This window comes from Mustela erminea, chromosome 1 (genome assembly GCF_009829155.1).
Source record: "Mustela erminea isolate mMusErm1 chromosome 1, mMusErm1.Pri, whole genome shotgun sequence".
Lineage (NCBI taxonomy): Eukaryota > Metazoa > Chordata > Mammalia > Carnivora > Mustelidae > Mustela > Mustela erminea.
In genome coordinates, this window is record NC_045614.1 from 198,334,640 (window position 1) to 198,356,934 (window position 22,295).

Genomic DNA, 22,295 nt, shown 5'->3' on the forward strand with positions numbered 1-22,295 from the left:
TTTTTTTACTGTGGGAAGTTGGAAAGGGTGAATTAAGGGAGCTAGCCTCTCTCTCATTTAGCACTTGCAAAAATCCCTGTTGCTGTCTTGCATCTCTTCTGCACTGAGTCCATTTCTTGCACTGAACCCAGACTTTGTAAAAAACAAATCTGTTTACAAATCCTCCAGTTGCTTTCTTTTGCTTATAGAGTAATGCTTTTAATTCATTAACCTGGTGTAGCATTTCTCCCTGACTACCCCCCACCCCCACCCACCACAATCCTCACTTACCCACTCTCAGAGCGCAGGTCCCTCTGCCTGCCGTGCACCAAATTCTTTCTATGAACCCTCCTATGAGGCCTTGTATATGTTGTTTCTTTTTTTTCTTTCAAGTTCTTGGTGATTTGGAGTAGAGAAGTTAAGATCATTTTTTAATAATTTAAGACCCAGAAAAATACCTGCTTATCTCAGAATGTTCCTGACATCTCTCATGTGAAATACATTTTTCTGAGTCCACATTTTAGGATGATTTCTTATTTCCCTTTAAAATCTCCAGTGTGAGAAATATGTCCACCATATGTTCAGGTAATGGTTTTAAAAAAAAAAAAAGTATAAAATGGAGTTATAGTGGAGCAAAACACATTTAAATCTGTTATGAAAACTTTCAGAGATGATTTAAAGACAAAAATTAGTAACTATGTCCAATTCTAGAGAACTTATCATAATGTAAATGATTACATTTTCTGTAAGAAGGTTAAAAAAAATTTAAAAAAAGGATTCGTTAAAACTTCCTTCTGGTTTCCAGGGCTTTAGAGAAACAACAGTGAAGTTTTGCGAACATGGGTAGGTAAGATTTTGTTTTTCCTCTGTTTGAACGTTGTCATTTCTATCAAGTTAAAAGAAACTCTGTGCTTTATCTGTTTCTCAATTTTTTTCTGAAGGTATTAATGTAGGAAAAATGTAAAAGGTAAATGGGAATGATTATTTTCAGTTAGCTATAGTTTCTTTTCTTACCTCACAATTGGAATAGTGGTTGGAATTCCTATGTTTAATTGCATACAATTTAGAAATTCAAATTTTCACCACCTATGAAGCATAATGGACAAATGCATTATATTAAAATAACACTTTTTATACTTTTATAAGTATAAAATAATTCATATTCATGGAAAAGATAAAATATGGGCAAGAACATTAAGTGTTACTCATAAGCCAAACAGAATATTATATATATAATATATAATATATATATTATATGTAGGTATTTCTTTTTCTTTTTTTTTAAAGATTTTATTTATTTATTTGATACACAGAGAGAGATCACAAGTAGGCAGAGAGGCAGGCAGAGAGAGAGGGGGAAGCAGGCTCCAGCCTAATATGGGGCTTGATCCCAGGACCCCGAGATCCTGAACTGAGCTGAAAGCAGAGGCTTAACCCACTGAGCCACCCAGGCACCCTATATAGGTATTTCTTTTACATGCAATATGTATTTGTTTTTTTCTGAAACTTCTAACACATTTCATGCAATGAACTTTGGGCTACAGATATACAGTGTTTTGTGTTTCGTTTTGGTATTAACTCAATATTCAGTGCTCACATTCAATGCTTTGAGTGTAAACTGAGTAAGTTTTTATTGTCAGCAAATTGATTCTTGTAATTATCCTTTAAATTAAAAAGTATGCTTTCTTGTTATTCTGTATCTCTTAATAATTTAAGAATCGTGACGTCTTCTGAGATTCTATTGAAAACTATTGATCTTTTCCTCACCAATTAGCAGAAATGCACATAGATATAATTCTTCACATGCATTATCAAGATACCCATGCACACATTGAAATAAATCCATTAATGAATCCCTTAAAATCTTTGGAAATGAAGGTAAGGAAAGACCCTTATGGCATAGTCCAAAATAACTCCAAATTAACTCCAGACAAATTGTATTAGCTACATAATTTATAGGTAATATATTTTCTTTGTTGCTAGTTTATTATTTTGGGGAAATAGTTAGTAGTGTTTAAATTGTATTCACCAATTCTTAATTGTATCTGAATGTACCCAAGGCAGACATTGTTACATATTATTTCCAAGGTTTTAGTAGATATAAATTCTCATCATATTATACATTCATATGAGTATACGTATAGACATGAAAATAAACATGCACACTCTCTATGCCATCTTAAGTTCAGTGATGATGGTTATCCTCCCATTTAAAGTTATTATGGCCTCCGTTCTTGGTAACAGATATTAACAGGAAACAATGGAATTTTCCTGATGAGATAGTTTGGTTTTAGAAGTGTTTTAGAAAACAAGTAAAGTGCAAAGTTTCACTAGGTCCCTCAAATAAAAATGATGTAAACCCGCAGATGACAGTTTAATGGGTTTAGGCAGGAGGATGGGGCTATATAATATCAAGATAAATGGTGTTGAATCTCATGGATAGATTCGGTTACTGACTCTACAGATCAATAATGGCAATCATGATGATGATTTACTGTTAAGGAAACATATTTTGGTGGTATCTAGGGCTTGTCTGACAATGCATATTCAAAAGACATATTGAATGCCCTGAAATGCTAGCCTTGTCACTGATGATTTTAGTATTTTTTTTGAAATGCAGTTTAAAAAAAAAAAAAAAAGACTTTTTTTTTTTTCTTTTTAAAATTATTGGGCTGGATAAAAATACTTAGTTATATCAATTGTAGCTGAAGATATTAGCATGTTTCAAAATATGACACTAATGTTAAATTGCATTTCAGCCAAGAGGTCTAATATTAATCTTTATTATTTTAAATGCAAACTCACTATAGATGAGGAAATAAAATAGTTTCACCTCTATTTACTACATTACAAAGAGAAAAGGTAACGTTGAAAGATTTTCATTATTGTAAAATTGCAAAATGGTACATTGTGTTCTATTTGGGGAGGGTATCAAGATTTCATGAATCTGGGCACCGTTGCAACCATTATGAGAACACTCATTGACATCTTTGCTATAAGAAAAACGGCACTTTTGCTCTGGAGATAAAATCAAGTAATTAAAGGCTACCTCCTTTCCTAGAACATATGTCCTTACAAGCGCTGGGATCTTCACTATTTTGTTCACAAATGTACATCAAACCTATATTAGAAATATGTCTAATATATTAAACACTCAAAGATATTTGTTGAAAGAATATATACTATATATTCATTAAAATTGAGGTCCTTATCTTCAGATTCTCTACACTCTATGGGTTTTATAGAAATTTGTTTTATTTTGGGCCCACTGAGATTGCCCAAATCACATTGATTTTCATGTGTGTGGGAATGTGTATGCGTTTTGCAAATAAAATGTTGATTAACTTTTATTTCCTTATTCACATTCTCTATCCTCTCCAAGAATAATTATAAAGGGCTCTGGACAGTTTTTCTGCCTTTGATTCCACTTTGCTTGTAGGGTACATTCTTTTCCAGAAATGCTTGCTGTCTAAGAGGGAGAAGAGTGTTTAAAGTGTATGAGGGCAAATGCTGGGTTGCAATTTTAACCTTTTGTTATGAAATGCTGTTCAATTAAATTTCAGCTTTCAAACAATCAATCTAATATTATAATTCCTTCAATTCCATTAAATTGCTAAATCCCACTAAATTCTTTTTTTTTTTTTTACTTAAAAGTTGATAAATTTCTGAGCTCATAAAATCCTTGGTTATTAATATAGTGAGGGTATGATTTTATTCATAATGCTTCGGTTGGGATGAGGAAACTGAGGCTTTAAAATTTAGGAAACGAGCTCAAGGTCACAAATATGATGTACTTTATGCTTTGAAATGGTTCTTGAGACTTTAATTTTCAGAAGCCTAATATAAAACATTTCATGCATGCAGGAAATTATGCCTTCATATCTCTTTTGGGAAAGGAAAAATTACAATTGAAAGTATTTCTCATTCAGATAGCCTGATTCTATTTGACATTTTAACTGTACTATCTTTAACCCATATAATGAATGGATTAGGTAATTACATTACTCTATAGATTCTATTAGCATAGGCAGACATTAGAATTTGGGAAACCAATTTGGCTGGTAAATTAGAAGAAGAAGTTAGTTGAAATAGCCTGAGGAAAATGAAAAATAGAATTCTTGTATGTTAAGTCACAGGTTACAAAATTAGAAGTCTACATTGTTCTTCGTTAAAAAACCTATCTCTTTCACATGATAATACACACTATCACATTTTATACAAATTCACTGTAGAACATCATACTTTTCCTTCTTGTTACTTGATATTATAATTCTTTCCCTTTAATGTAGTTAATAAAATGGTTGAGATTCCATAGTTCTTTCTCATGTCCCTTTTTATTATAATACACCATCACTTGAGAATGGGTGCTAGATGAACTCCACCTCTTGGATTTTTTTCACCTGAATATGCACATCATATGGTAATAGAGTAGCTTGCTGTCTGTTGGCTCTGTGGCCACAGCTGTGATGATCAGAAGTACCATATGTTTGTAAGAGATGCTGAATATTTGATAAGTATTCATTTGTAAAATGAAAACTAAAGCAAACAAAGGACCTTTTAAAAGATGTTTTAAATTAATTGAAAAATTCTAAATGAATCTTATACTTCAAATAATAGTCATCATGCTTGTAGAAAACTTGATGCCATATAACTTATATGAGATTCTCTTCTGTCCTTAGGAAAATCTTTACAACTCAATTATTTTGATTTCTTACCACACTAGATGCATGGCACATAGTTCACAAAATGTAAGCTCAGATATGTGTTTGACATACAATGACAGAGCTAGAAGGGTCCACATTAAAAAAAAAAATATATATATATATATATATAATAACCAAGAATAAACTTCTAGGCTCTCATAAGAGCTACCATGGAATGAGCATTAAATACACATTTCACTAATAACTCATTTTGACCTCAAACTCTCTATATTAGGAAACTGAAAGCTCCATATTGTGACGTGGCTCAAATCTGTGACCAGGAAGTCTGAATTCAGAACCCATTTCCTAATGGTTTTTGTTGATTGGTTTTAGACTAGGAATTGTAATAGAGGCTATATAATTAATATTACAAGCTCAATAAGCATTTTCATAATTACTTTAATATCTGTTTTTACTCAATCTTTTGTCTGAGTTTCACACGTTTAAAACTATTCCAGAAATAAAATGATGCTTAATGTCAATTGCTCAGAGTTCATGAATGTATGTATGTTTTTAATTATACAAAAAGCAAAAATAATTGTATTAGCAGTGTATGCTGATTAGCAGAGTTCTTCAGCAGTGCCATGACTACCAGTATTTTACTAGTCAAGAATCTAATATTACAGATGAATTAACAGAAGTGAAAAAAAAAGCAACTTTCCTTCATGTGTAAGATGCTTTAAAATGTTCATTCCTGCTTAGTAATTATGAATAAATTAATTTAAAAATGGTGAACACTTTGTAATCTCAATAGATCAATTAACCTAATTACTTTAAGAAAGTGAATAGTTGATTAACTACGTTAGGGGTTACTTTAGATGTGGGTTTGTTCAGAACAAGTTTATGAATAAAATCCATTTCTAAAATATGAAGTCCATGGAAATAATCCAAGTTAAGATCTCAAAGCTAACTAAGTAGACTACTAATAAGAACTCTCATATTAGCTAAATGGAATTATTCAGAGGTAAGCAACATTATCTGAAATTTCCAATCCCTCAGAACAGCAGCAATAGGATATTATTTTCAGATGTCTAATTCGTTGCTAGAAAGATCCACAACATATCTCTGTTCTGTGGTCATTGCATTCTTGAGACTTCCGTAGCATTTTTGTTAGGGCATGGGATTGTTTTACCTTAAAGAAGAGAATATAATTGGATTATTCATACAACCTATGGACAACTTTAAGTATATACTTAAATTGTTAGTGGATGACTTGTGTCATCTAATCTTTTTTACATACTTGTTCTTTATGTTTTTTAACATTGTTTCCTTTTTAATGCATTTAGTTTTATTATTTATTTATTAATGCATTTATTTAAAATACATAAGAATCAGATTCTTTTTCCTTCATCCTTGTGACTCTCACTAAGTAGTTCTTGGGTGTGAGTCAGGGGTTTGTATTCCTAACAAGTCCCAGGTGATGCAAGTGACTTAGGTGTTGTACTTGGAGAAACACTGACATATCATATTTCGAGTGGCTGAATTGATTACTGACTTAGCAGTCTGCACTTGATCTTAGCCAAAGGGCTGAGAAGTGATGACTTAGCAATCTGTTCAGAAAAATTCCTTGACCTGACCTTGATTTTTACCTTTGATATGTACATATAGGTTAAGAATGTCATATTTGAGATTTGGGTCTTAATACTGTTTACAAAGACAGGGGGTGGTGGGGATAAGAAGAGGTATTCTGTCTTGCCTCTGGGCTACGGAAGGAAGGAAGAATGGAAGAGTTAGACAAGGAAGCTTGTCTCTAAGTAGACGTTTATCCATGGAGTTGAGACTGGAAGGAGACAACTGAAATTTAGAGTCTTGTAGGAAAATGTACCTCAGGACAGACTTATGCCCAAGGTAATAGCATGATCCCAGATATTTTGCATGCACAATCATGATTCAGATTAATAAAATAGAAATTGTTATTAGGTTTCTGTAAAATGGGAGGGACTTGGATAATTCCACAGGTTTTCTGTACACCCCAGCAGCATAACTACATAAGGGATAGAATAATTTTCTATGTAGAACAAAGTAAGACTGAGAGAGTATAAGGCCTAAGACGACTCCATTGAATTTTCTAATTTTCTGTAATCCCAAAGTGTTTCACAGCTAGGAGAGAGAGGAAAAAGAGAAAGAGAGAGAATTAATGGCAGATGTTGAAGAATGCTTCTGAGATGCACTCATTTATATATAAAGATCAGGTGGAAAAAGGGACACCTCAAATGATGCTTGAAGGATAAAAAATGAAAAGCAGGTAGAAAATATCACACCTCATGGTTCACCTCCCCATGAGAGACTATGGACTCTGAAAAACAATCTGAGGGTTTTGAAGGGACTGGGGGGTGGGAGGTTGGGGTACCAGGTGGTGGGTATTATAGAGGGCACGGATTGCATGGAGCACGGGGTGTGGTGCAAAAATAATGAATACTGTTATGCTGGAAATAAATTAAAAAAAAAAAAAAAGAAAATATCACACCTTTCTATAACTTGTACTGCCAAAATTCCTTTAGGGTTTTTCTTTTATTATTGAAGTATAGTTGACATGCAAGTTTATATTCATTTCAGGTGTATAACATAGTGATGTGAAAACTCTACATATGACTTAATGTGTAGTCACCATCCTCATCATGTGAGTTTATTACAGTATTACTGATTATTTTCCTATATTATACTTTTTTCTTTTCATGACTTGCTTATTTTATAACCAGAAGTTTGTTCCTTTCAATCCCTTTCACTTAGTTTTCATATTTTCCTATGACCTAAAAATATCTTCAGTCTTCTTCAAAATTCAGAGGCTCAAGATGACACAAACTTAAAGAAATAAAAGTTTCACTACCTGGTGGAGTTGGACTTTGAAACAAAAATAAATTCATTTATAGAAGAATAAAAATAATAATATTTATGGAATGCCTACAGTTGTGTCTTGCAAGGGCTCAACATTGTATCTGAGAGAATTAATAAAAATGAGTGAATATATTGAATAATGATATGGACAGTGTATTTATGATTACAGATATGCTCTTTTCTTTCTTCATTTTTTCCAATATATTTATTGAATTCTTACTCTTTATCAGAAAATTGCTTTGGGAGAGATGAGTGAAAAAATCATGATCTCTTAGAGATTACATGTTCTCTTAGAGATTACAATATAGTAGAAGAAATGCAAACTGCAAAGAAACAATCAAACAATTGGATGGTCACCAATGCTATGCAGATAACTTTAAGTTGGATAATATGTTAGAGTATTGGAAATGCTATTAGAGTAGGATGGTAAGAGGAGCCTGACATAATGTTAGCTTTTGCTTCATAATAAACCATCTCCAAATTAAGTAAATTAAAACCACAACCATCTCTTTAATTTCTCAAACTATGATATGTCTATCTTATTGTCCGTTTAGGCTTTCCTATGTGTCTGCAGTCAGCTGAAGAACTGGCTGGGGTTGGATTACCATGAAAGCTCTTTCTCATACGGATGGAAGTTTGTAAACTGTTGGCCAATGGAACAAGAAATACTGGCCACATGTCTCTGGCCTTCCATAAGCTACTCTGATCTTGTTTACAGGCCATAGAGTAATCACAGTGATTCTAATTGTCACAAAATAGAGAGCTGCAGAGTGCAATTGGAAAGTTTGCTTGTACAACATTTGTTATTATGTCAAGTCCCATGGCCAGTTCCAGCATCAGTGTGGGAAGGCACTACCAAAGAACATGTATATAGAAAGGGGAAGTTTTGTTTTGTTTTGGGCATGGGTCAGGATGGCAGGATAGGAGGCTCCTGACTTTCCCTCCTCCTACAGATGCACTGAATATACAACTAAAACATCAATTCCCTCTGAGAGAAATACAGGAACTAGTTGAATGAATCCTATACATAAGGTGACTGAGAAGATATCTACACTAAAACAGGTAAGAAAGACCGAGATACACAATAACCATAAACCCCATCCCCAGTATAACACCTTACAATGGAGAGGAAATCCCACACTCCCAGTTTCTCTGCAAGGGGTAAAGAGTTTGTACCACACAGAAAGCACCTGAACTTTTAAGACTAATCATTGCTTCCCCTATCCCCTCCAGGTTCCTCATAGGAAGAGCAGGCAAAAATGTCTATCTCTTAGTCTTTCCCTAGAAGAGAATTGACTACAATTAAAAAAAAAAAAAAACAAAAAACACTAACCTCAGGGCCTCTGGGTGGCTAAGTTGGTTAAGCCCCCAAGTCTTGGTTTTGGCTCAAGTCATGATCTTAAGGTCTTTAGATGGAGCCCCACATCCTGTCTCTGCAGTCATCAGGAAGTCTACTCCTGTCCCTCACCCTGCTCACACTCTATTTCTCTTTCTCTGTCTCTGAAATAGATAAATAAAATCTTTAAAAAATAATAAAATGAAAAATTAAAAAAAAAAGAACATTCACAAAATCAATAGAAATTAAACATCAGTGTGCCTGGGTTGCTCAGTGGGGTAAGAATCTGCCTGGGTCCTGGGATCCAGTCCTGCATCCAGCTCTCTGCTCAGTGGGGAGCCTGCTTCCCCATCTTTCTGCCTGCCTCTTATGTTTCTGAATAATTTCTGAATAACCAATGGTTATGTTTCTGAATAACTTTCATGGCATGTTTCTGAATAACCAATGGCTGAAAGAAGAATCAAAAGGGAAAGAAAAGATATCTTTAAAGAAATAAAAAGAGAAACACAACATACCAACTTTATGGGATCAGCAAAAACAATTTCTTGAAAGGGAGGTACACAACAATAAAAAGCGATTTAACTTTACATCTCAAGGAACTATTAAAAAGAAGAACAAACTAAGTCCAAAGTAAGTAGAAGGAAGGAAATAATCGGGATTGGAGTGACTACCAGTGAAATAAAGACCAGAAAGACAATAAAAATATGTCAACGAAACTAAGAGCTAGGTTTTTGTTTTTAAAGATAAACAACATTTACAAGTCTTTAGCTAGACTAATAAAGGAAAAGAAAGAGAAAATCCAGGTAAATAATATCAGAAATGAAAGGTGAAACATTCCAACTGCTACTACACAAATGCTAAAGATCATAAGACATTATTTTAAGCAATTACATACCAGCAATTACAATAACTGAAAAGAATTGAGTATATTCCTAGAAACATAGAACCTAACAAATCTGAATCATGAAGAAATAGAAAATCTCGAAAGACCTTTTATGAGTAAGAAAATTGCCTCAGTAACCAAAAGCTTCCCAACAAAGAGAAGACCAGGGCCAAAGAGCTTCACTGGTGAATTCTACAAAACAACTGAAGAAAAATTAATACCAATCCTTCTGAAAATCTTCCAAAAAATTGAAGAGGAGGGAGCCCTTCCAAATATATTTTACAAGGCCAGCATTTCCTTAATACCGGAGACAGATAAGGAAACTATAAGTAAAGAAAACTATAGGTCAATATTCCTGATGAACAAACATACAAAAAGTTCTCAAATAAAGAATTAGCAAGCATAATTCACCAGCACATTAAAAGGTTCATACACCATGATCAAATAGAATTCATTCTTGGGATGCAAGGATGGTTCAGTGGATGCAAATTGATAAATGTGATAAACCACGTTAACAAAATGAAGAATAAAAATCATATGATTATCTGAGTAGATACAGAAAACACACTTGACAAAGTTCATTATCTCATGGTAAAACTCTTAACATAGTGGGTTTGGAAAGAACATACATAATAAAGACCATAAATGGCAAGCCTACAACAACATCATACTCAATAGCAAAAAGCTGAAAGGTTTTCTTCTGAGATCAGGAATATAACAAGGTGCTTATTCTTAATTTTTTTAAAAGATTTTATTTATTTATTTGACACAGAGAGAGAGAAACTACAAGTAGGCAGAGAGGCAGGCAGAAAGAGAGGGAGAAGAAGGTTCCCTGCTGAGCAGAGACTCCCCCCGCCCCCTCCAATGCAGGGCTCCATCCCAGAACTCTGGGATCATGATCTGAACCAAAGAGAGAGGCTTTAACCCACTGAGCCACCCAGGAACCTGCAAAGATGCCTATTCTTGCCACTTCTGGAAGTTCTAGTCTGTGTAATTGGGCAAGAAAAATAAATAAAAGTAATTCATATCAGAAAGCAAGAAAATTGTTTCTCTTCACAGATGACATGGCTTGATACAAAATTTATATACATATATCAGCTGTGTTTCTGTACACTAAAACAAACTATCAGAAAAAAGAATGAAGAAAATAAACTCATTTGTCAATAGTATTGAAAACAGTAAAATAATACATAGGAATAAATAAGTCAAAGAGATGAATATTTTGTACAATGAAAACCATAAAACATGGATTATAGGAATCTAGAAGACACAAATAAATGGGAAGATAATTGTGTTTATGGATTTGAAGAATTAATATTGGCCCATACTACCTACCTATCAAAATCCAACAACATATTCCACAAATGTAGAAAAAAATCCTAAAATTTGCATGAAATCACAAAAGACCTCAAATAGCTTAACCAATCTTGAGAAAGAAGAGCAAAGCTAGAGACATTACACTTCCTGAGTTCAAACAACATAACAAAGCTACAGCAATCAGAAGACTATGGTATTGAAATAGAAAGAAACACGGATCAATGGAACAGAATCAAGAGCCCAGAAATAAACCCACGCACATATGTTGATTAATATTCAACAAGGTTCCCAGAATACGCAATGAATAAAGGATGGTCTCTTCAATAAATAGTGTTGATAAAACTGAATATCCACATGTAAAAGAAAGAAATTGAACCCCTATCTTAACACTATACATAAAACTAACTCAAAATGGATTAAAGACCTGAATGTAATATTAAATTCTAAAACTCCTGAAAGAATACCCAGGGGATAAATTCCTTGTCATTGGTCTTAGCAATGTTCTTTGTTGTTTTGCTGTTTGTTTGCTTTTCCACCAAAAGCAAAGGAAATAAGAGCAATAATAAACTAGGGGGACAATCTCAAACTGAAAAAAAAAAAATTAGAAATTCATGCAACTATTTAGCAAATGAACAAAAAACCCCCTAGAAGGCAAAGGACTTGCTCAGACATTGTTTCCAAAAAAGATATGCAAAGGTCCAAAGGTATAATAATGCTCAACATCATGGAAACACAAATCAAGACCACAACAAGCTGTTTACATCACTCCTATTAGCATATCAATTATCAAAAAGGCGAGAGTCTTGGTGAAGGAAGATGTGAAGTAAAGGGAACATTTGCACACTGGTGGTGGGAAGGTAAACTGGTAGAATTAGTATGGAAAACAGAATGGAGATCAAAAAATTTTAAAAAGAACTACGATATGATTCAGCAATCCCACTTCTGCATATATATCTGAAAGAAATTAATCACTTACTTGAAGAGATATTTGCAGTACCATGTTCACTGCAGCATAATTTACAATAGCCAAGATAAGAAAAGAACCCACGTATTCCTCAAAGAGGAATGAACAAAGAAACTGTTATATCTATATTATGGAATATCTTCAGCTTTAAACAAACAAAACCAGAATCCTTCTTCTTCAGACACCATGAATGAAACTGGCAGGCATTATGCTAAGTAAAATAAGCCAAAGTCAGGAACTTCATGGTATTACTTACATGAGGGAAAAAAAAAAAAAATGGACGCATAGAAATTGCAAGTAGAATGGTGGTTGCTAGGTGCTGGAGCATAGGAGAGAATGTGGAAAGGTGGGTAAAAGGGTACGCACTTTCAGTTATAAGATGATAAATTCTGAAGATATAATTTATAGCATGGTGACTATAATTAACAATACTGTATTCTATAATTGTAAATTCCCAAGAGAAGTCTTAAAAGTTTTCATCCAAAAGTGAAAAAAAAGGAAACTATGTGAGGTGACCAATATGTTAGTTAATTTGACTGTGGGAATCTATTCAGAATGTATAGTTCTAGGTTTAAGAGATAAAGAGATGGTTGTGTCTTTAATCCCTGGTTTTGGGGATGGCTTTTTGTGAAGCAAAAGCTAATAAGTGGGTGTCTGTTAGGTGCCTGGGTGGTTCAGATGGTTAAGCATCTGCCTTTTGGCTCAGGTCCTGAACCCTGGGTCCTAGGATCAAGGTCTGTGTCAGGCTCCTTGCTCAGTGGAGAGCCTGATTCTCCCTCTGTCTGCAGCTCCCCCTGCTTGTGCGTGTTCTCTCTCTCTCTCTCTCTCTTGCTCTCTCATTCTCTAACAAATAAATAAATAAAATCTTAAAAAAAAAAAAGAATCCAGACCCTCAGGCAGAAACTTAAAAAAAAAAAAAAATGGATGTCTGAGTTTCTGGTGAACGAAGAAGTAGGACCAAAAAAGGTGACAACTGGGTATATTGTGTTGTGTGTTTGCACATGTGTGAGCATTTATGAGCAATGATGTTATTATTTCACTTCATGGACTATTCATACATTTGATGTGATAGGGTGCCTGGACAGTTATAACTGGTTTATGAGATTTACTTAGGGAGAAATGTTTACAGTACAATTCAGAATGCTAGAAATAGTTAAAATGATGCTCCTTCTACAACTTAAAGTTAGATGGCAAGGCTTTTCTATTTCATTAAGTGATGTGCAGTAAAATTTTACACAGCTCCTTAATAGCGATTTGCATCATAAAGGAAAGAATGAGGATATGTTAATTGGTTTGAGAATTATTTTTCTATTTACCACATTCATTTCCATTTTGGAGTGAGGCTCCCAAACTAAAATTCAAGCTTACTATATTCAGTTGTGTCCTAGGTGACCTTGTTTAATGCATGGTTATAATTACAGTGAATAATCAATGGAAAAACAGGAAACTTCAAAGTCTACTGAATAGAATACTCTATGGTATTTAAGATAAAAATGACTAGCTTTTCATTTTTTTCTCTGTGCTTTTTGGAAAACTAATTCCCACCTTTCACCTGCATGAACTCTAACTGGGACACCTGATACACTTTTGGCCATGTAGGTTAGTTCCATTAAAAATTCTATTGCTCCCAAAGTTAAAAATTTGCACTTTCCATCCAACACTTATCACTGTTGATTTTTAAAATAACTTTGCTCTGATACAGGTTGCTTTTACGCTTCATCAAGACAGGATTCCAGGTCAAAATGATATTTCATAGTCTATTGTTAGGGCAATTAATGGTCCCTGATTGTAACCACTAGTCCATTGTGCTAATCTAGCACTAAAAATAAAATATAAAAATTACTAGTTTTCATGTGTACTGAAAGTTTTCCTAGATAAACTAGGATATTTGGATCATTTTGAAAAATGTCTTCCAAAAAAAATATGGGCCAAGGAAAATTAGAGGTTTAATTCATTCAAAATCTTCATAAAATATATTTTCTTTCCTAACAAGCCATTAGCTCTAAAGGACAGTTGCTGGCTTCAGGATGTTTGCTGAATAGAAGAAATGTATTTTTTTGGACTAATCAGTATTTTACAAATCTGTGCAAGTGGGTGATGATAGAGAGAAAAGAGAAGAATTTTCCAGTACATATTCCAGAAAACACTAAATGCACAGAACATTTTGTAAATGCTCCTACTAATGTAAAGATGTAGGAAGATGTTTAAAACAAACAAAAAAGATTATCAACTTATCCTCCATTTTGAACATTACTAATAAAAAGTATTGAACAACCATAACCAAAAAGTACTGAAAACTTCTGAAAGTGTTCTAACTACTGGAGTTCAGTTTTTCTTTTCCAGAATTTCCATTTTTCCAAATGAAAAATTCAGTAGAAAAAATTATATCAGAAATCAATATGCTTTCTCAGAGTATGTGGACACTGGCAAAAGAAACTTCTTCAAGTTTGTGATCATTTCATATTTTATTGAGGCCAGTTAGTAGAGTGACTTTTCTTTCCAATTTGTTACAATCATCCAAGTAGGCTGTTAGTACAGATGCTATTAAAGCCTTACTGTTGAGGGTTAATATTAAATCACCATTCTTATATTCTTCTTCCTTATTAGATCAATAATGCAAAAGGTCTAATGTAATATAAAAATACTTGCATTCATCAAACTGGAAATATCTTGTGGTGTACCCCTTGCTGTTTTTAAAAATTACTGAAGGAATTTTATTGAATCAATGAATAAATTTAGGAGATTTTATGAGCCAAGTTAGCAAATAAATTGGGAGAAATGCAGGGGTAATTTGTAAATAGAGTAAAACATAATAAACATAAGGTTATGTAACATAAGATCCTTTTTGTCCTATATTAAAAATTGAACATATGTAAGATATTTCAGAACACGTATATGATGGATTTGAAGCCTCTACTATATCATAGTTTACTACATATAATATTGGTGTTTAATACATGCTGAATAATTTGAAATTATTGGTGGTATTTTATTGAATTTACATTTGATTTTCATTTATTGGTTAGGTGATATTCAGAGTGGTGACTGTAGTCTGAAGCAGTTGTCTGAAATGTATTTTCAAACATATACAAAATGTCCAGTGGACCTGAAATGATCCCTTAGTTTTGCAATTTATTTTCGGCAACGTGTTTAATTTCTCCCAAATGCCTTGCTTAGTGCCATGACAGTCAAAAACTCGTTTTACTGTTTCCTGAAACCAGCTTTCTTTAAGTAAGAATCTGCCACCTTAACAGCTACACAACTTTTAACTAATTGAACAACATGCTACTGCTTTACTGAGTTCCTAAGTCAGAAGATGTTTATTGAAATAATGAGCTAAAAATGTTTATTTAGTTATGTCTGTTGTTTAAGCAAGGAACAGACAAACCTTGAAACACTTAAAGGTCATTAAAACTGTCGAACGGTTATAATTTGAGATGTTCAGTTTTAGGTAAATTGCAAATATATACATTACACATGCACAACATCATTAATTTTTAATGAAATGAAAATTAGAGTCACAAGCATTTATTCAAATGCTAATATTAAAAAAGACTGACCATACCAAATATTGATAGAGATGGGAAGGAATTTAAACTCCTTCATATTCTGCAGGTATGAACAGAAAATAATACAAATACCTTGGGCAAACTTTGGCAGGTCCTTTTTTTAAAATTAAGCATATATCAGCTGTTCTACTACTAAGCTTTACCCAAAGCAGTATCAGGGTGAAGAGAGGAGAGAATGTATACCTATACAAAGACCTGTACATTTATTCACAGCAGAGATACGTGTAATTGATAAAAACAATCTTAATGTCCATTAGCTCATGAATAAATTGTGATATGACAGAGACTATGGAATCTTAGCCGTAAAAGTGGGGGAACTATTGCTGTAACCAACACCAGGGGTGAACTTCAAAATAATTACGTTGAGTGAAAGAAATTGGGCCTCTCCTTGCCCCCTGCTGAGAGTCTACAGTTTTGAAAGTAGATTAGGAGTACTTTTGCTCTCTTCTATCTAATATTTCCTTTCAATATAAGATTCCTGGCCTTTCCCAGAGATGACCTAAATGAAGAGAGGAAGGGAAAGGAAAGCCAAAATGTTTTACTGGGCATATGTGTTATCTTAAAGAGTCTTTGCTGAAGGATTATAGCGCTATTGTGGTTTGTGGTCATGTGTCCTATGTTGAGTCCCTTCAACTGCAACTCTTTTGATATAGACCATGCCAATCATTCCTTTGCATACTCCAACCCTCTTCCTGCTTTGACGTTTGAAGATGTATTCCATCTCTGTCTTCTGTGGATGGACATACCACTATCTGGAACTGTAAACATTTTAGAGGTTGTTGGGATTCACATACTCTTTTTTTTTTTTTTTAAGATTTTATTTATTTATTTGACAGAGAGAGAGAGATCACAAGTAGGCAGAGAGACAGACAGAGAGAGATGAGGAGAAGCAGGCTCCCTGCTGAGCAGAGAGCCCAATATGGGGCTCTGATGCAGGACTCGATCCCAGGCCCCTGGGATCATGACCTGAGCTGAAGGCAGAGGCTTAACCCACTGAGCCACCCCGGGGCCCTCACACACTCTTGATTGGTTTGGGAGAAAAGTGCATAACATTCCCAGACACAGTTCTTGCCTAGTCAGGTCCAACCCTCATCTTTGTCAGGTATGGGTCAGACATCAGCCCCTGCAACTCCAATGGCAGGAGACAAATAGTAACATTTTCAAGTGGTACTATACCCTGTGGACTTGAGAAAAGTAGCCTGCATTTTCCACCTTGCTGTAGAATGGAGTTTTAGTATAGGTCTTACTGATTACCCTTTCCTCACAAAATTCTACAGATAAATCTGACACTTTTATACATTAAATATGGTTAACCCTCTAACTAGTTCCCAACCACCTACTATAAAATGTCTTCTTGGAGTTATGTCTTTCAACTACTTTGGAATATAGCATCTATTAATTTTAAGTCTCAGACAAAAGTGAGTTAAGAAACTTCCCTTTAACAACCTGTTACAGATTTACTGACTTAGAGTTATTTACGGAACATTTACTCTGTAAGACACTGTACCAGATTATGTAGAGAATAAAGAAATGATAATAAACATGTATTCTCAGGTACCTTTTACAGAATCTAATATGGAAAACTAGATATGTAGGTGCATGAGTATAAGTCAGATAGAAAGCAGTGTGCTGGGGCACCTGAGTGGCTCAGTGGGTTAAAGCCTCTGCTTTCTGCTCAGGTCATGATCCCAGGGTCGTGGGATCGAGCCCCACATCAGGCTCTCTGCTCAGTGGGGAGCCTGCTTCCTCCTCTCTCTCTGCCTGCCTCTTCACCTACTTGTGATCTCTGTCTGTCAAATAAATAAATAAAATCTTAAAAAAAAAATAAAAGAAAGAAAGCAGTGTGCCACAAGAGAGAAACAAATCAGGTATGAAAAGCTCCTTTATTCTGGATTTGTAGGATTTGGAATAGTAGTGAGAGTGGGAGAAAATCTATATAGGTAAAAAAGATGATTAAAACTAGGGCATATGATACTTTATAAAAAAACAGTCCTTCATCACTAGTTATTTCCATTAGTATAATAAGTCAATTTAAAAATCTCAGACTTTATGACTTTGGTGTTATCCAAATATCTATTAGCATTTTTCCTAATTTATTTGAAATGAGCAAATTGAAAAATTTATGCACACATTAAATTCTAAAAATATAATAAATCACAGAGTTTCATTTACAGTTTGTTAGTGAATAGATTACCTCCTATGCTTCCTGGCTACTTTCATATTGATCAGAGAGTTAATAGCCAGATAGAAATGATACTTACACCTTATAATTTACCTTTAATCATGAGGTTTTTGTTTGTTTGTTTGTTTGTTTTTTGTTTTCTGTATTCTATGAACATCTTATTTCGGTTAAGATTCTGCTATATCATGAAAAGTAGACATTCTAAAAGTTAAAAAAAAAGACAAAATAGACAAGGCAGCATTCTATAATAAATCTTATGTAACAAAGTTCTCTCTTATCTTTATATAACTTCATGAGGGTGTTTATGAAATGAAAATATATAAATCAAGCTTTAGATGCCAGGTAGTTTCAGGGTGCTTTTTTTTTTTTTTTGGTAATAATTATAAGCTGGGGTAGAATTGTGATTGGTAGCAGAGTAAATGATCTCCCAAACCCTTAGCTTGAGCACAATAGAGTGCATATTTTATATAGGGAAGTAGAGAAATGATCAAATGTGTGTATGCGTGTGTTCATGCATGTTCATGTATATCTGTATATACCCATTCCTTCACGTTGCAACCACAGGCAGTGGTGGTTTCCCTGGCACCTCACCACCTATTTCTGCATCATTTGAATGTCTTTTAGAATGTAGGCCACTGAAACTTGGGTTTTCTCTCAATCATCATCATCATCAAACACCATTTAACATCTTTCCTTTTATTTTAGTCTCATGCAGTCCTTTTATTTCAAAGGAAGATATAGAGAAGCAATGATATTAAAATCATAGATTCAGTGGCAGTAAACAGGTGACCATGATGAGTGTTCTACTTCTGTAAACACCAGAAGTTGATTACAGCCTATATAGCAAATTTTTAGGATAATAACTGTGTCAAAGCTATCAATATAGTTGCCAGGATAATTTATAGATTTAAATGTTCAATTATATTTTAACCAAATAATAAAATAATAAATTTTATGAACTATTGACATTTGCAATAGTGTACAAAATATAATCTTTGTTTTAAATTATAAAGTATCTTAATTCGTTGAAACTTAGATAATTTTTAAATTTCTTATAGTTTCAAACAATAACATATTTTTATCATTCTTCATGATTTAAAAGCACTTCATATGTTTTGTTAGTTATTCATTACAATAGAGAATACATTTCCCATATTTTTAAGAGGGTCCTAAGAATCTCAGAGGAAAGAAAAGAGATCATTATTTGTCTTCAGATTCCATGCATTTTGCTTTTTATACAATATTTTAGACATGTTATAATGATATTCAGATGTGAGTATCAGATAATAAAATTTAAAAACAAACAAAAGCAAACAATATAAACTAAAAGTATAAATTTGTCTAAACAACTATCCAAAGAATAAAATCAATAAGAAATGTACACTTGAAAAAGAAATGAATCATTAGTATGGGATTAAAATGTGTGGTAAAAAAAAGTAATAACATCTTAAAACTACAAATGAAATAGACCTGGAAAGTCAATATTGACCATAAGCTTGAAAGAATGTTCTTGCTAATCAAACTTCGTGCTGGTTGTAGTAGGATTTATTCAAGAACTGTATAAACTGTTGCATATTTTCCTAAGAAATCCAAAGTCTAATTGCTGAACAAAGTCTAATAAATAAAGCTATGCAGGTTCACTTAAGAACTAAATTGTGCAGCTCTAGGATCTTAACATAAAGAGAGAAGAATGTGTGCTAGTATCTAGAAGGTAGAAGCTGACCTAGTTCTTAAAGATCAATAGTAGCAGGATTAAAAAAAAAAAAAAAAAAGGTGAAGTGACTCACGAATAAAGACAACAGTGGGGAACTATGCAAAACAGAGAAGAGATTGATATGACTATAGAAAAATTATTTAGAGGCATATATTACTCTGCTCAGGCTGATGTAAGAAGATGTCACAGGTGGGGTGGCTTAAACAACAGAAATTAATTTTCTCACAGTTCTGGAGGCAAAGAATTCAAGATCAAGGGACCTTTCTCCTGGCTTATGGATTTCCACCTTCTCCCTTTATCCTCACATGATCTTTAGGAAAGACAACTTCAGTGTCTTTCCCCCCTTTATATGTACACCAATCCTATCAACTAGGGAATCACCCTTATGATCTTATTTAACCTCAATTACCTCCTTAAAGACCCTATCTCCAAAAAGAGTCACATTGGGAATATGACTTCAACATATGAATTTTTAAGGGATACAATGCGGCCCATACGAGGGGGATATACGTATTAAGGTGAAGTGGATGTTAGGTTTGTACCAGTACATTAGAGCTGGATTTTGTGGGAAGGTGCAGGTAGCTTTAGAAGGATATATAGAGCATGCGTACGGGCAAGAAGTTCACATGCATCCACCCCAGTGCCAGTGGGGTAGGGGGTCTTTTCATTCACCTGTGGCTGACTAGAGTTTTTTCATAGCACCCTTTAGGTATTCTAAAAAAATGTTTGAGTGTTTTTTCTATGAAAATTTTCATTAAGCTCATTTTCCATTTCCAGTGAAGATTGAGGAGCTTTGAAAAATTACCATTAAAAATAAAAAAGCCCGTTTCCATCTTAAAATTGTCCAATTTGGGGAAAATGTCCAGTCTTACAGGAATTCTTCTGCTCCTTAGTATGCCTGATGTGTAGAGGACTGTCTATGTGCATCATGACAAAAAATGAATCTAAGCCTTGAATTAGACCTTCCTGCTGTCCTCTGGGTACTCATGGGCTTATACAATGATTTTCCATACCATTGAGTGTCCTGCTGTTATTTATGTTGCAAATTGTGTCTAGAAAAGCCCATCTGTGTCCTGATTACATGCAAAACCTGCTGGGACCTCCTTTTGGACCCTTCCTCATCACAGCTCTTGCTGGAACTCTGGAACCCTGGGAACTCAAAATGTTCCCTGTTCAGTGCTTGTCCTAGGCTCTTTGAACTATAGCCTTTGCCATGGGCCATCACCATGGGCCATCACCTTCGCTCAAAACATTAGACCTACTGGCTCTCAACTATCTCTTCAAAAGGGCTAAAAATTGACTTAGGTATAGGAGGGATACTCTTTAACACCTCCATGGGTCTAAATAAGTCAAGAACAGTTTATCTTCTCCTAAAATTATATCTCTTTTCAAGGTGGTCTAGAGTTCCTAATGGCAATATAAACAAATGTTCTGATGGACTCAAATTTCTTCTCTATTTGGTGGCACTTTGGAGTTTTGTGACCCCCCCTTCTCTATGAAGTTATAACCTAGATGAGTTTGACGGCTTGCTCTCTTCCTCTTTCTCCCTCTGTGAAGCAAGAATTTCTTAACCAGGAGGTACTGCTTTGTTATGTTTTCCTCCTTTCAAAGTCATAATCACACTGCCCCATTTGTAAGACTAAAGTTTAGACTTAGGTCTAAGGGTGTGGAGAGACATTCTAATTATGACATATTTAAAATACATTGATCTAACATTTTCACAATATTATTTGTATGTTAATTAATTTATCCATTTATTCTGACAAAAAATGTATTGAAAGGCTTAATGTGAATACAGAATGCCAGGCTATCAAGATAAATAGTGAATTTACAGAGTCTAAGTTCTCAATGTGTTTAGAGTAGGGCAAGGAAGAGAAAAAGAAAATCACAGAAGAGTATTATAAATGTTTCAGTAGAGGAGGAAGAGTATTATAGAAGAAATTGTCAGAGAGATATCACTAGTATAGGCAGCTCACCTTCATGTTCAAGAATGTATTAAGGAACATCTTGCAAGCACCCAGAAGGACCATGACTCAGTGCGACAGTTAACAGGGAGTGGTTTCCTATAGAAATAGGAATAGAAATAGCAATGCCACTTTAAGATGATTAATCTAATATTAGAATACAGAAGGGTTGGAGAGGATAGAGACAAAGGTAGATGACACTGTCTGAGCCTCAAAATTGATGTAGAAACGGATTGAGAAGAGGAATTCTTGGGAAGGGAGGATGTTATAACATTTAGGAAAAAAAAAATCACTAAAGATGGCATCTATGGCCAAGGTGAACTCTACAATGAAATGTCATGATAAAAAATAATCCAATAAGATAATGAGAAGTATTAAATAAAATAATTATGGAAGGAGTGAAAAGTAATCTTCCTGCTGTTCTACATCAATCAGGTTTTTATAATTGTGTCTCGTTTTAGATATTGAACTTTAAAAAGTTAAAAAAAAAAAAAGAGATGAAAGAACAGGAGATGGTCAGGGAAGAGAAGCAAAGATAATTAACCTTCTGGCAAATAGAAATTAAATGAATTAGATCTATTTAGCTTAGTGAAAGGAAGGACAAGGCTGATCTGATTATAGAAATGAGTCATTCATAGAGCAATTAGGAAGGAGATGCAGTTTTCCAAGTCCTTAGATGACTAAACAATAGGAAATAGAGTTTAATACAGCAGTAATTTCATTTTCAGATTAAAAAAAAAAAAACACACTTTAAAATCCACTACTAAAGCACGGTTATATAGCTTCCTGTGTTTTTGTAGATTCCCACAGGACTGTCTTTCAGTTCATTAGCCTCTGTCTGTCCTGACT

The 22,295-nt window shown here is 34.0% G+C and overlaps 1 long non-coding RNA gene across 1 annotated transcript; it reads right to left on the reverse strand.

The window, feature by feature from the left end:
• Positions 1-985: 985 nt before the first annotated feature.
• Positions 986-12,286, reverse strand: LOC116567345. Its single transcript, XR_004276197.1, has 3 exons — positions 12,030-12,286; positions 8,851-9,017; positions 986-1,065 (listed from the first exon to the last, which is right to left on the reverse strand). It is a non-coding gene; the product is annotated as an uncharacterized LOC116567345 (long non-coding RNA).
• Between the last annotated feature and the right edge of the window lie 10,009 nt (positions 12,287-22,295).